The following is a 16,011-nucleotide window of genomic DNA, read 5'->3' as shown; positions in this document are numbered from 1 at the left end:
ACAGAGGCAAGTTGGTGAATAAGTACCCCAGCAATGTGTTCCTCAGGTGGGGCAACTCAGAGGAACCTTCCACAGATTCTCCCAGTGGTGCCCAATGAGAGGAAGTCCCGTTTGACCAAAGTGGCAATCTGCGCATGAATGCCCCTTCCCTTCTCCATCTCATTTCCCCACTTCTGAACTGACATCTTCAGAGATTGCCTTGTAGACAAGTTACTTATATTCAAATCCTTGCCTCAGAATTGGCTCCTGGAGAAAATCAGCCTAAGACAGCACACTTTTGGCTTTTCCATTTGTCTAACTCAAAGGCTTCAAATAGAAGTGACTTCTTTGACCACCCATGGTCCCACAAACTTCTAGCATCTTTAAAATTGCACTGCATCCAACTTCTAGTCCTCAAGACATCAAAAATACTGAGTTTCCATCCAGGAGCCTCTATTATACCTGCTTTGTACCAGGCACCTCACACACACAATAAAGTGATGTTTGGAGTCCTCTGAATCATTCAGCTAAGTTCAGAGGTCATCCAGTAATTGAAGACACTCACCTTTCTTCAGGGCTCACCACGAATGGAATGGAATGGAATGGCTCCTGATCCCACTCCTATCTCACTGCCCCTACCCCCAATTCCAAGTCCCTAGAGCTATGAATCTAGCTTGAACTGAGTGATGGAAGGGAAGGAGGGTATAAAAGAAACTCTGAATTGAATCTGAGACTGAAATTATTTCAAGTACATTTTTATTGAAATATAACACATATACAGGAAAATAAATGTGTTGTAAGTACACAGCTGAAAGAATTGCCACAAACTGAACATACTTTTGTATCTGATATCCAGATAAAGATACAGAACTCTTCCAGCCCACTAGAAAGCCACCTTGTATTCCTTCTTATCACTTCCCTGGCTCAAGGCCTATCATCACCCTGACATCTAACACCCTGGATCAGTTTTGCCTTTCTTTCTTTCTTTCTTTCTTTCTTTCTTTCTTTCTTTCTTTCTTTCTTTCTTTCTTTCTTTCTTTCTTTCTTTCTGATTTTATTTATCTATTCATGACACACACACACACACACACACACAGAGAGAGAGAGAGAGGCAGACACCGGCAGAGGGAGAAGCGGGCTCCGATGCAGGACTCAATCCCGGGTCTGCAGGATCAGGCCCTGGGCTGAAGGCGGCCCTAAACTGCTGGGCCCCCAGGGATGCCCAGTTTTGCCTGTTTTCAAACTTTGCATCAATGGAATCATGCAGTGTACATGGCAGAAAGGTAGGTTAAGAAAATCCATCCCTAAAGAACTGCATGGTTTGGGGCAAATGACCTAGCTTCTCTATTTCTCTGTTCCTATACAATGGAAATAATATGGGTTCCTGCCTCCCAAGACTATTTTAAGGATTTAGGGAGCTAACATATCTAAGGTGTTTAAGGCAGTGCCTGATGCGTAGGGAGGGCGTCCTACTAACTCTACTGCTGTCTCTACTACTAATACTACCACTACTCAATGGTTTTTATTATTACCCAGAGGGGAAAGGGAGATTTCAACAGAGAATATTTGGTTGTAGTTGTTATAAAAATAATGATTTCATAGTTACATCTCAACAAGTTGAGACATATCGCTAAACCGGTTAGACGTGTGTCACCTCAGCTAAAGTGCATGTCAAACTTGAGAAACTAATATGATAATGCTCATTTGACAGATGAGACAGCAAAGGCTCAGAGGGAGAGGCAACTCCCTTCAAGTCACAGACCGGGTGGGTGATGGAGCTAGGGTCTTTCTGACCACGGAATCCTGCTCTTCTCTTTGTCCCTCAACCCAATTCTCATCCCTTGCTGGATCCAACAGTCTTTAGGATGCACTGGGGTGACTTTGCTTGGCTGCTTTTGGCACGAGCCCCGTACAGTGTTGTCTTTAGAACTTACCAGACTGTTTTCCCTGTTTATTTTCCCATCAACTTGACCACACAAGGCTCAGTCATTCTTGTAGGCCTCAAGGAATTTGTGAATTACTGGTGAATGGCTCATACTCAGCAGACACATTCTAAGGTGGTAGTATGGTGGCGGGGAATGTAGGGGGTTTGGGGCTGAAATTAGTCAATGACTGTAATAGAATTCTCCCACTACAAATCATGAGATTGGTTCTGGCCAATAGGAACAGAAGAGGAATTTGTTAGAAGGACACAAATCACTTTATAGAAATAGAAAGAGAGAAAGAACTTTCTAGAGTGAAAGCTCTGGAAGCAAGTTTGAAAAGGGTTGGAAACAGGATGCCCTGAGGGGTCTTGGCTGCTTAATCTGGCTAGTGTTCTTTTCAACTCTGATGGTGTATCACTTAGGATGTTTTGGCTGCAAGCAACAGAAAACTCAACTCAAACTGGCTTAAGTAGGGAGTTGTTAGGTAGGGCAATTCCAGCGTTGGTTGACTCAGAGGATCAAGAATGTACTTGAGAACCCAGGTTCTCTTGCTTTCTTCCTCTACCATCCACGTATTAGCTACATTTGAAAGCTTGTTCCCTCTCTGGCTGGAAAGTGGCTCCCAGTGTTAATGAGGCTATAACATTGTTAACACCCAGTGAGGGAAGACAGAGAGAAAAAGGCTTCCCCTGGCTCTCTCCTCTTGTTTTATCTAAAGATTTATTTATTTATTTATTTGAGAGAGAGCATGTGCGAGTGGGGTGGGGGTGAGGGAGGAGAAGGGACGGAGGGGCAGAGGGAGAGGGTGAGAAAGAATCTCAGGCAGACTCCCCACTGAGGGCAGAGCCCAATGCAGGGCTCTATTCACAACCCTGAGATTGTGACCTGAGCCAAAATCAAGAGTTGGAGGCTTAACTGACTGAGCCACCCTGACAGGTGCCCCTCCTCTGACTCTCTCTTAAGAGTAAGGAGGAATTGCTGCCAGAAACCTCCCAGAAATCTGTTCAGGAGTCTCAGTGACCCAACTGGCTTGGGCCTGTTTTTCCCTGAACCAATCATCAGGAAGAGGCACAGTGGGTGAGTCTTGGCTCCCAGAGGACATTTGGCAATGTTGGGAGATGTTCTTGGGTATCACAACTAGGGGAGGGTTAGTAGCATCTCATGGGTGGAAGTCAGGGATGCAGATAAATATCTTACAATGCCCAGGACAGACCCTCCCCCTCTCCACACACTACAGAAAATGATCTGTTCCAAATGCCAACATGCAGAGGTTGGGAAACCCTGAATTAGACTAATCACGCCCTCCCTGTCCCTGGGGCTTAATAGCTGGTAGGGAGTCACCTATAGTGTCAATTGCAAATTTTTTTCAGAATTTTTTTTGTCATTCCATTTGAGATGAAAATTTCAGAGAGGGTTTGTTTGTTGTGGCTTGGGTCACTTGCCCATTTCAAAGGCTAATAGAGTGCAAGGCACCCTGCGGGTGGTTGACCACTAGTTCCCTTACTGGAAGACTGGGATCCTAGGACAGGAAGTGGGAAGGGATGTTAAACAAGCAAAACAAAGCAAAAAAAGCCCACCTCAATTTCTCAAAGAATCTTTAGCTCTTGATGCTCCTGAAGGGGACAAGTTTCATGTCTTATCTGGAACCCCAGAAAACTGTGATGCATTTCCTCAGTGGTACTCCCCGCTAAGAAGAAAAAGGAGACATCCCAGAATGATATGGGAGGGGGAAAGCATGTAACAGCCCGGGATGATATGGGGTAAGGGTAGGTAGAGGAAGAGTAAAATTAACTTGATTTCAAAGATGGCTACCATCAAGTTCATCTCTTAAGGTATAGGGTCTACTCTTCCTTGAATCTGGACTGGCCTTGACCTTGTGTCTGTTTTGACCAATACCACATGGTAGAATTGATACTGGGCCATCTCTGGGCTTCCTGTCTCATCTTATCACCCTGAGCCACCATGGAAGGAGTGAGAGAGCCCTGGGACATCATCTTGGATGGCCAGCCAAGTGAAGATGGTGTCAACCCCAGGTGCCATCAGCCTGCAACTGCGTGAGAGACCCCAAGTGAGAACCACTCGGCTGAACCCTGTCAACCCACAGAAATGTGACTGATAATAACAAATTATTGTTTTTTTGTGTGTGTGTGGCAACATTTTGTTTTTATTTTTTTGAATTTTATTATTTTTAAATTTTTTATTGGAGTTCAATTTGCCAACATTTAGCATAACACCCAGTGCTCATCCCAAGTGCCCCCCCCAGTGCCCATCACCCAGTCACCCCAACACCCCGCCCACCTCCCTTTCCACTACCCCTTGTTCGTTTCCCAGAGTTAGGAGTCTCTCATGTTCTGTCTCCCTCTCAAATATCAGTATATTTTCACTCATTTCCTCTCCTTTCCCTTTATTCCCTTTCACTATAAATTATTGTTTTTAAGCAACTGTGTGTTGAGGTGGTTTGTCCAGCATCCATTGATAGCCAAAACAACATATAAATACATACAAATATAAAATAAATACATATAATTAAGATTTTTCTGTTTTAATATTCACTGATATTAGATCAGAAGATGCCATGCTGTTGGTTTTGGAGATGGAGCATGTGCCATGAGCCAGGGAATTCAGCTGGTCTGTAGTAGCCAGAAAAAGCAAGGGAGTAGAATCTCCCCAAGAGCCTCTAGAAGGATGCTGTCTTGCCACCACTTGGATTTTAGTTCCATAAGACCCATTTTTTGGACTAACGACATCCAGAACTATAAGATAATAATTTTGTGTTGCTTTAAGCCACTAAAGCTGTACTAATTTGTTAGAGCAGGCTGTAGGCAACTACTGCATCGCTGTACTGAGCATCATACACACGGGGTCTAAGGGCATTCTCCCAACCACCCTATGAGGCAGGTCCTATGACCATCTCCATTTTAGAATTGAGGAAGCTGGTAGTCAGAGGGATGAAGGGACTTCCTCAGGCCACACAGCTATTAAATGGCAGAGCCAGGGACATATTTTGGCCCTGCCATTTATGGTTATTTTTTTTTTTTTATTTTTTATTTTTTTTGCCATTTATGGTTATGCTCACAAATACCACTAGTATAGGATTTATGTGGACTTACGTGAACATCCAGACATCAGTCTATGCCTCGGCCATGTTGCCATCCCTTTTTTTAGTTGTTTGTTCCAGTGTTAACAGTGTGACTGCTGTGGCAGTCCCCAGCAGCCATAAGATGAAAACTGTAGTTTTGAAATGACAAGGGTCACTGACTCATTAGTCTTTATTGTTATTGGCACCCAAGTGTCTCATTTAATTAGATGACTTTCCCTTGGGACTTGGGGGGGCCAAATGTAAACCTGAGCTGGGATTCCAGCACTGCCATGCTACCAAGAACAAGTCCCGTTCCCTGGCTGAACCCACTTTCTCATCTGTAAAATGGGAATTATAAAAAGACGATTGAGTGTGCTAATGGATGACAGGTGTCCTGCACTTTGTAAATGTTGGTTTTGTACCTTTCACCCCTTTCCCTCCTTGTCTTGAGTTTTCCAGCCAGCACCAGTGCCCATTGTCATCCCCTTCAGCCCACCATGGAGGACTGCCTGCGGTTTGGTGGATAGTTCCCTACATGCCTATGGCTTCCCACCTCCAGCATTCGTATTGCTGCCAACGGCCTGTGTGCTGGGGGTGCATGCAGCAGGTCACAGGGGGAGTGCCTGAGAGTTGAGGACGCTGGCCACCACCTTCCACCACTGAGAGATGGCCATTGTTCTTAAGTGACCTGGCTTCCTCGTTCCTGCACTAGAGAGACAATTCTGAAGGGTACTCCGCATCATCTCCCAGAGGTTCCCCACTGGGACTGGGCCCCCAGGTGCCCGTAAAGGGAACCAGCTCATTGATATGCCCTTTAATGGGGGTCCTTACTTCCCCACCTAACTTTCCCAAGTTCTTCCTGAGATCGGCTCCCAAGTACACCACTTGCATCTGGGGACAGCAACCACTTGCAGTTGCTGTCCGCAGTTCCTGGGTATTACCATTTGCCCAATCTCGTCTGCCCACCTTCCAGTTGCTAGCATCTGCCTTGTTCTGCATGAGTTTGTGTCTGTTTTCCCTCTGGTTGTTGGAGTTAAGCAGACTAGAAGTGCTGGAGAATTCATGCTCCCCCCCACCCCCCGGCATCCATCACCCACTTCCTGGGAGAAGATGCTGAATGGGATACCCCCTCTCCCTGGTCCCTCGCATGGGATAACTCTGAGGCATGTGTTCCACACTGGCGGGATTAAGTTCCAGTTGCCCACGGTAGTAATTGTCTTGATAACTTGCTTGATTTCGGTTGCCCTCCATTCCTCAGCTCACCTTCCTCTTCCCTATGGGGGTGTGTTTCATCTTCCAAATAAATGATTTGTCCTGGAATCTTTGTCTCAGGGTCTGCCTCTGGGGAAACCCCAACCAAGATACAAGCTCTGCTGTTGGGGGTTTCCAAACTAAGATACGGATTGGATTCCATCACTGTTTTGCCTTAAATCTCCCCAAAGAACAGGGTGGAACAAACTGCTCTTCAATGAAACAGCAGTCCTGTAGTAACCACATTTGGAGCCGAAGCTGGTGACTCTTATCCCCTGGGTGGAGGGACCTCATCTTTCCCGTGGCATTAAAAAGCCTCACATCCTACCCTTGGGCACATCATCGCCCCCCGTATTTCGTGTGAACTCCTTTGTTGCATTTCACTAAGTTACAGAAACACGGAGGAGGCTCTGTTGGTAGTTTTGGAAATGTCCCTTGGGTCTTTAGCCAGGGGCATCTCCTGTAACTATTTAGTTCCTTTCTCTGGATAGTCCCACACATTTCAATGTTGGCAGGGAAGAGCCAGGCTGGTTCAATGCTTTCACTTGCCAAAAAGAAATCTTGCAGAGTTGGCTGATGGGAAATCCCACAGCAACTACCCCCGACCACGACACTTATTTTCTAAATTTTCTAAATGTTCTAAATGTTCCTTCTTGCCTACTGGTGAGTATGGGGGATGTTTGCTAGTTGGGGCCCTCCTGCGTCTACTGCAATCTCCTCTGTCCCCAGCACCCTGCGTTCCCAGTGTGCAACCACCCAATCTTTATTTATTTTTTTATTTTTATTTTTATTTTTTTTATTTATGATAGTCACAGAGAGAGAAGCAGAGGCACAGGCAGAGGGAGAAGCAGGCCCCATGCACCGGGAGCCCGACGCGGGACTCGATCCCGGGTCTCCAGGATCGCGCCCTGGGCCAAAGACAGGCGCCAAACCGCTGCGCCACCCAGGGATCCCGCCAATCTTTAAATTGTCCCCATCCAGGAGGCTGCTGGGACACCCCACCCCGCAGAGCATGTGATTTAGCACCAGCCAACCAGAGAAGCTGAATACACTGGCCATCACAGTTGGCTCAGGGAGGGGCCTGCAGTACATCCGTGCAAGCGGAGCTCATCCAAGGATTTGTTTGATAGCTACCAGGAGGCAGCTCTCTTGCTCCCTTTGTGAGCTTGGAGTGTTTGGGACACTGACAAGTGAGGTTGACTTACTGAACATCTGAATTCAAAAGGAGCTATTTTTTTTCCTTCACCAAATACTGCCCCCTACTGTGTTATGTTGCATTTCCCTGGAGAGCAGATTCCTTAACAGTATTTTATTTGGTTTGTTTTATTTTTATTTTTTAAAAGTAGGCTCCACACCCAGTGTGGGGCCTGAACCCATGACCCTGAGATGGTGACCTGAGCCGAGATCAAGAGCCGGATGTTCAACCAACTGAGCCACTCAGAAGCCCCTCCTTAATGGTATTTTTGAGCAGAGTCTGTAACTTTCCCATCACTTCTTCTTGTTTTAAAAAAGCTCAGCCTAAAATAGTTCGAAAATCTGAGCAAATCCCTGATTTAAACCTTGTACTGCTCAGGATATCAGTTCAGCTGCTTTAATAGAAGCCAAAATAACTGGCTTGAATAAAATAAAAGCTTGATCCTCTCTCATGGAACAGTCCATGGCTTAGTGTCGGGTAGGCCATGGTGGGCCTACCTTGTCTGGGATTCAGATTCTTGCTATTTTATTGCTTAGCACCTTAACATGTGACTTCCACTTCGTGGACTAACAGTGCCACTGGAGCTCCTGCCATCATATCCATATTCCATCTTTTGAGTGAGAAAAGGAGAGGGGGAGGGCACATCTATGCCTTCTTATTGCACAACCCAGAAGCTTGCAGTCACTGAGTAGGGGATGCAAACTCTGGTCTCCATCCTCCTCCTCCAGCCTGACAACTCTGCTCTGTGACCTGTGTAGACAGCATCAAAGGGCTCTCCTGCCTGCTGGCTTCTGATTGGGTTTGACCAGTGAGAGACACTGGCAGGAGATGGGAAGAAGGAAGCATAGTAGGTCTGGGTATTGAATCCCCAACTGTCCTGTTGGGCCACCAGGGGCTACGGTGTCCCTCAACTGAAGGTCACAGGTCCCTCAGAGTGCCTCTCCAGGGGTCCTCTTCTCTGCAGATTGGACACACCACTTCCTTCTTTGCCCCTTCGGGCCTAGGTGAGAACACCTCCTATTTCTGTCTTAGGGGCTAGAATGCCCCCCGTTACTACCTGGTGGTAACACACCCCCTGTTACTAGCCTGGGGGTGTTGTGGCAGCCCCGTGGGTTCCCTACCCCCCAGCCACACCTTTATAAACAGTTTGTTCCTAAAATTCTACCCCCGCTGGGGGAATCACCCCTGGCTGATGTGAGTCCTCTTTTTTTTTTTTTTTTTTAAAGATTTATTTATTTATTTATGATAGACAGAGAGAGAGAGAGAGAGAGAGAGAGAGAGAGAGGCAGAGACACAGGCAGAGGAAGAAGCAGGCCCCGTGCCGGGAGCCCGACGTAGGACCCGATCCCGGGACCCAAGGATAGCGCCCTCAGCCAAAGGCAGGTGCTAAACCGCCGAGCCACCCAGGGATCCCCTGATGTGAGTCCTCTTAACAATCCCAAGCAATAGATGCTTCTATCATCATCCCGATGTTACAGATGAGACATGAGGGACCGAGAGGTTAAGTGAGCCATCTAAGTCACAGAGCCACTCAATGGTGTCAGTGTTCGAACCAAGGCAGCCTGGCTCCAGAAACCACATTCTTCACCGTTTCATGAGACTTGGCTTCTTGGAAACGTGAGAAGGACCAGGTTGTGAATTAGCCCTCGGCCATGATTAACCTGCTAAGGGCCTCTGTTCCTCATATTTTTGGTGAAGGGGTCCGACCGGCCCAGGAGCTGCAAACCCAAATGCCTGCGAGGAGCCCAAAAGTGACATCAACAGGGAAGTGGGCTGGGTTGTTGCCTTTTTTACTTAAACATTTGGCCCTCAGGGCAGCCCGGGTGGCTCAGTGGTTTAGTGCTGCCTTCAGCCCGGGGCCTGATCCTGGAGACCCAGGATCGAGTCCCACATCAGGCTCCCTGCATGGAGCCTATTTCTCCCTCTGCCCTCCTCTCTCTCTCTGTGTGTCTCTCATGAATAAATAAATAAAATCTTAAAAAATAAAAAAATTAAACGTTTGGCCCTCTTGTCTAACTTTCCTTTCCCTGCTAGCATAGAAAACCAGGCACAGAGATAAATCATTTAGATGCTGCACTTGGCTGATGGTAACAGAGGCTTGACTCCAGTGGCTTAGACAAATTAGAGATGTATTTCTCTTACATAAAACCAGTCCGGAGGTCAGCATTCAAAGGGGCAGGGGGGGTACCTTCATGATGTTGTCGGGGATTCCGTTCCCTTCCATCTTTAGCACAGAACTTTCCTCCTCGGGGTCACAAAACGGCTACTTGTGCTCCAGCCATGTTTGCAATTACAAGGAAAATGAAGAAGACACCAAAGGCCTTTCTTGGAAGTCCCACCATCCACTGCAATTTCTAACACGTGTGACCACTTGACTGCAGCTCTCAGCACTATGGACGTTCTGGATGGAATAATTGTCTTCTGTTAACAGGGGGAGGCTTGTCCTGAGCCTTGGAGGATGTTTTGCAGCATCGCTGCCTCTACCCACTAGGTGTCAGTAGCACTCCCCCTCCCTAGGTGTGACGACCAAAAATCATCCCTAATGCAGAAACACTGGGACACTCACAGATTCCAGAGAAGCTGGGAAATGTGATTTTTTAAATATATCACCACCTCCCCATGTAAGAGTTTCTATTTGTGAGAAAAAAGAGGAGATTAGACATTTGGATGGTAAATAACTGTGTTTGTTCCAAGAGAACTTGTTCACTTTCCTCTTATTTCTACTAAAAGAGAAACCATCACCTAAGAGTGACGATTGGAGTCAGGGTGGGGACTGTGGCAAACTGAGAACAAAGACCCCAACTAAAGGGGGGGTTTCTTGCGGCTTTGTTATCGAAAGGGCCTACGGGACCAGAGTCACAAAAGCTTCTGATGTTTTCAAGAAAAGCTGGATGTCCAGATTTTTCCATGCAAACTCCCATTTCTAGGTATCGGCAACCAGTTCAATTTTTATAAAGATTTTTATGAGTGCGTTTGCCAGGATAATAGTTTGCAGTGACTGGTATACCTGACTTAAAATGCATGGATATATCAAACATATGCAAAAATCGAATCACATAACATCTCCGTATCCATCTTCAACAATTATCGATGTTTTACCAATCTCCTTTTAAAAAAAAATGATTTATTTATTCATGAAAGACACAAAGAGTGAAAGGCAGAGACACAGGCAGAGGGAGAAGCAGGCTCCCTGTGGGGAACCTGATGTGGGACTCGATCCCAGGGTCCTGAGCCAAAGGCAGACGCTCAACCACGGAACCACCCAGGCGTCCCTGCCAATTTCTTTTTTCAAAAAAGATTTTATTTTTAAGTAATCTCTCTACCCAACATGGGGCTCGAACTCATGACCCCGCGATCGTCATGATCAAAGTCGTGCTCTCTTCTGACTGATCCAGCCAGGCGCTCCTCATTTTTATTCTCCCTCCCCTCAACTTATTCTTTCTTTGCTCAAGTATTTTAAAGCAAATCGCAGGGCTCTTGTCATTTAATCAGCAAATATTTGATGATCACATTTTTTAATGAATCACCACGCTGTTATCACACCTACCAAAGTCAACAACGGGATCTCAGTGTAGACCAGAGGATTTTATTTTTTATTTATTCATTAATTTTTTGTGTATTTCTTTATTGGAGTTCGATTTGCCAACATATAGTATAACACCCAGGGCTCCTCCCGTCAAGTGCCCCCCTCAGTGCCTGTCACCCAGTCACCCCATCGCCCTGCCCTAGGCCAGATGATTATATTTATTTGTTTTTAAAGACTTTATTTATTCACAAGAGACAGAGACACACACACACACACACACACACACACAGAGGCACAGACACAGGCAGAGGGAGAAGCAGGCTCCATGCAGGGATCCCCAAGTGGGACTCGATCCTGGGTCTCCAGGATCAGGCCCTGGGCCAAGGCAGTGCTGAACCTCTGGGCCACCGGGCTGCCCAGACCAGACTAGATGATTTCAAGGGCCTTCTAGCTTTGCCATTCTACGCTTTAGTAACCCATCTCTTCCTTGTCTCCTGATCCTCTCCCTCTTCTCCCTCTGCCCCTCCTCTTACACAGACAGACACACAGACATACCTAGAAACACACGGGAGCACACAGACAAATGCACAAACACAGAAATACCACATGGACATCGCAGCACAGACACACACACACACACACACACACACCCTCCTCTACCACTTCTTGGGGAATAAAGCACACATCCTGGATTTAGACCCGCAAGCCCTTTAAACTGGGCTACAATCAGTGTCTGCCGGATTCCTACCCACATCCTGCTGTCTCCCTCTGTGCTGACAATTTTTCGACTCTGGTTCGCTCACCCAGGACTTCATTCTCTTTTGAGCAAAATGAGGAAAACGATTCCAATTTGCCTCTGATGATGCGGGGAAGGACGTCGTGGAGGGCTCGCACCCTCCTGGTGCAAGTCTTAAGGTGCTTACTAACCACAGCGACGGAGCAGCGGTGGGGAGGTGGTTAAGCCAAGAGGCCCAGGGAGGCCTGGCTGGTCTTCACCTCCTGATTCCAGATCATCTCAGACCCACGGCCCTCCCATCTCCGCAGCCTCCCGCTTGCTGTCTATTAATACATGAAGATGTTTTGGCCGCCCGGCAGGGAAGAGGTTCAAAATCCAAATTCCCAACTCGGGCCATTAAGGGAGACAGATATGTTGCAGCCCGGTTCCTAAATTAGAAGATGATTTCTGGGTGTTTAATATCTCCCTTTATCTCTGTACCATTTCTGCTGCTGCTGACACAGCTCTGGGGCCCGGTTGGGGCCTGGGGTCAAGGGGAGGCCGGGCGATACATTCTTTAGGTGCGTCCCTGGAGATGTCCACAGAGGCCCCTGGCTCTTGCGGTGCTCTGCCCAGGACACTCCCAAAATATCCAGGGGACAGATGCTATTTTTGAGGAGGCCTCGTGGCCCCCACGTAATCTGGTTTCACTTTGAGCTTGCTTTTAAACAGCGCCTGTCTTGCCTTTCGTTCTTCCAGGAAACTTGGTTTCTCTTGGGGTTGCTTGAGTAAAATGTGAATTAGCTTCAGTTCTTCTGGCCTTTTCTGGAGAACCAAACCCTATTTTGATGTTTTTTTTTAAGGTTTTTTTTTTTTTTTTTTTTTTAACCCTTTGCTGTTTCTTTCCTATTATTGAGCAAGAGAGGACGATAGCTAGGTGCTTGAGATAAAAACTTCAGATGCCAGCTTTCAAAATCCTGTTCTTCCTGCGAGGGTATGAATTTATCATGCCCAAAGGTCGGTTTCTGGCCTGGAGTCAACAGAAAATGAGGCATTTTTTGTTCCTGTTGTTCTGCTGTCTTAAAGACATATTAGAAGTCGACACCCTTTGAAAGTAATTTCAGCTGTAAAATATCCTGAAGTTAAGAAGTGGCTGTATTTCCGAGAAGAGAGCGAGATAATAGTGAGGATAATGGTGATGATAGTAGGACTGTGTGCCTGGCACTATGCTGAGCTTGCACTGGCAAATACCACTTAATTATCTCCACGCTCCTGTGTACGATTGTTATCCCCACGATGAGGATCTCCACCTCTTCCAGGAAGCCCTCCCTGACTCCAGCCCAGTGCCCTTACTCTGTCCTTTGGGCCATCGGGGTGAGTGTTCTTCCCATGCTCTTTGAAATGACTTGATTTCATATCCTTGAGAGCAGAGCCCATGTCTTTCTTTTCTTTTTTTTTTTTTAAAGACTTTATTTATTCATGAGAGACACAGAGAAAGAGAGAGAGGCAGAGACACAGGGAGAGGGAGAAGCAGGCTCCCTGCAGGGAGCCCGATGTGGGACTTGATCCCCAGATCCCGGGATCATGGCCTGAGCCAAAGGCAGACCCTCAACCACTGAGCCACCCAGGCATCTCCAGAGCCCAGGTCTTATTCGGCGTTTGTATCCTAAGGGACTAGCACATAGTAGGCGTATAGTTAATACCTGAATGAATCGAGTAAGACCCTGGGCAAATTAGCTAATTTCTCTGAGCTTCACATTTCTCCTCTCTAAAACTGGGCTAACAACAACAATAACAATAGTGAACATTTATTGAGACTTCATGTGACAGAGATGGCTGACTCTTCTCCCAATCCATTTCTTGCTAACAGACCCTGAATTTGTCCTGGGCAATAATGTGTCCCCCATACAGCTAAGGGAGAAGCAAGCAGAAATTGTTGGGTGGAGCGGATGGCAGGAATATGCCTTGCTTCCTTCTTCATTCTGCCTGGGATGTGGCCCTGATGGCTGGCACTCTGGCAGCTATTTTGGTTCATTTGGCAATCTTGACGCTGGTGGAGCAAAAAGGGTGTAGTCTAGGACTCTGATGACTGTTCATCATTCCAACTCAGGATACCACACCTTTTAATTTCTTAAGTACATGCACAGGGACAGGGAGGGGGAGATGAAGCTCTATCTTGTTTAAGTCACTTACTTGGGTTTTCTGGTTTATATAACCAAATCTTTTTTTGTTTGTTAAAGATTTTATTTGAGAGAGGGAGAGAGGCAGAGACACAGGCAGAGGGAGAAGCAGGCTCCATGCAGGGAGCCCAATGTGGGACTTGATCCTGGGACCCCAGGATCACACCCCTGACCAAAGACAGGCGCTAAACCGCTGAGCCACCCAGGGATCTCCTATATAGTCAAATCTAATTCTAACTGACAAGACTGGGTCAGGCCCCTGTTAAATGCTTATTATGCATTCAGTTAATCCTCACAATGGCACTTTTAGACAGGTGTCATTCTTATCACGTTTATTTTATAGATGAAGGGACAGAGGCTCAAAGGGATTTGAAGTAGGCTTTCTGCCTCCAGAGCCTGGATTCGTGGCTCCTCCATTAAGCTGCTGGTGTTCCTAAGACCTTGTGATGGTTGTGGGAGTGCTGTGGACGCTGTAAATCACTGAACTCCTATTCACTCTCTCCCTCACCTACTCATTCACATATTAATTCCTTTATTTAGTCAACATTTACAGGGAGCCAACTCAATAGAGGTATGTCAGACTTAGGTGACATGAAACACGGAGATGGTTGTCTGCCCTCCAGGAGCTCCTCAGTGTGAGGTTCTATTATTATTACCTTTCAGGAACAGAGAGCAGGCCAGGGTACCCTATATAGTGATGTGCTGAACCACCCGTCAGGGACCATCTACATAAGCCATAACATAAAACCATATCATTCCCCTTAGAGTTGGGCGGTCTGTGACTTGCACAATTGTATGTGGCAGCCCTGCTAGTGACGAAATTGGGATATAATTCCTAGTCCCTGGGCTCCAATCGGGATGCCTTTGCATAGGCTCCCTGCAATATCTTGGTTTATTCCCAGACCCCTTTTACTGTTTGTTGATGTTGGTCTGTCTTTCATGCTAGAGGCATTTCTCAGATGTCAGGGACTCGTTGGACCTCTATTCATTTTTGAGAAGGAGGCACTAAAAACTGTTTGGAAGCTCCATGTGTTTTGCTGTAATGTGGCTGGGCTGTGAGCCAGCTTCTTCATCCTGGGACCCGAATGTCATTATCTATCAGTCTTTTTGCTGAGAGGTCCACTTCCACCTCTCCATAGAGGATTCTCTGGGGTTCCTGCTGGAGCCAGGCTGCCTGTGTTCTGGAAGCAGAACGAGGGAAGGGAGCTGGGTCTGACTATTTTGTTTCTAGCTCCTGGCCTCATTCCTAGCTTCTGCAATGTCTGACATCCCTAATGCCCACCTCCTCTCTATCCCAAAGTCTCCAGAAGGTAGTCCCCAGACCTCTGCCAGGAGGAGAGGCAGTCACCTGGCTGCATAGCTGGCAGAGGGGATCAAGAGCCTTCTTATGTCAACTTCCAGCTAGGCTCCTATGCTCAGTCCCGTCCTTCAGAGGCATCTGGTGCCACCAAGACATTTTTTTAAATGGAAGACGTGAGTTATTAAATACAACATTTAAATGCAATTTGACATTCATTTAGTGGGAGCAAAAGAAATGACCATGAAAGAATGTTCAAAATTCAAATAAAAAAATTTTTATCCCTAAAAGTATTTCATTTTTTTCTAAACTTAAGGAAAAATGATTATATAGATAATAAGGTAATTGAAGCCTTAATTTTTATATTACTTATTTCTCTTTTTAATTTTTATTTATTTTTATTTTTTTTTAAGATTTTATGTATGTATGTATGTATTTATTTATTTATTTTAAGATTTTACTTATTTATTCATGAGAGACACACATTATTCATAATGTAGAGGTAGAGACATAGGCAAAGGGAGAAGCAGGCTCCATGCAGGGAGCCTGATGCGGAACTCGATCCCAGAACTCTGGGAACATGAACTGAGCCAAAGGCAGACACTCAGCCACTGAGCCACCCATGACTCTGAGTAGGCATGGGGCCCCAACTTGGAATCCATGTGGGATCTGTCCTTGTTATTCTGTGTAAGTCATGTCACTTCTTCCTGGCTGCCCCCAATACAGACTCAAGAGCCCAACTGCATACTTGACGTTGCCAGATAGATGTTTTACTGACCCCTCAACCTTAACATGCCCTCCTCTGGAATGCACCTCCATCCCAAGCCAACCCTAGGGCCCTTCCCTAGGCTTCCCAGCTCAGTC

General features: G+C 46.4%; 1 long non-coding RNA gene across 1 annotated transcript in view; it reads right to left on the bottom strand.

The window, feature by feature from the left end:
- Window positions 1-9,588: 9,588 nt before the first annotated feature.
- The window catches only part of LOC112674113 (uncharacterized), a 30,659-nt gene continuing 24,236 nt past the window's right edge, over window positions 9,589-16,011 (bottom strand). Inside the window, exon 4 of the long non-coding RNA XR_003145228.2 lies at window positions 9,589-9,830. This is a non-coding gene — a long non-coding RNA (uncharacterized LOC112674113). The remainder of the gene's footprint in view (window positions 9,831-16,011) is intronic.

The sequence above is a fragment of the Canis lupus genome, chromosome 24 (assembly GCF_003254725.2).
Source record: "Canis lupus dingo isolate Sandy chromosome 24, ASM325472v2, whole genome shotgun sequence".
In the NCBI taxonomy this organism is placed as follows: domain Eukaryota; kingdom Metazoa; phylum Chordata; class Mammalia; order Carnivora; family Canidae; genus Canis; species Canis lupus.
The sequence above is the reverse complement of the archived record's forward strand: the minus strand, read 5'-3'. Positions and strand labels throughout refer to the sequence as shown.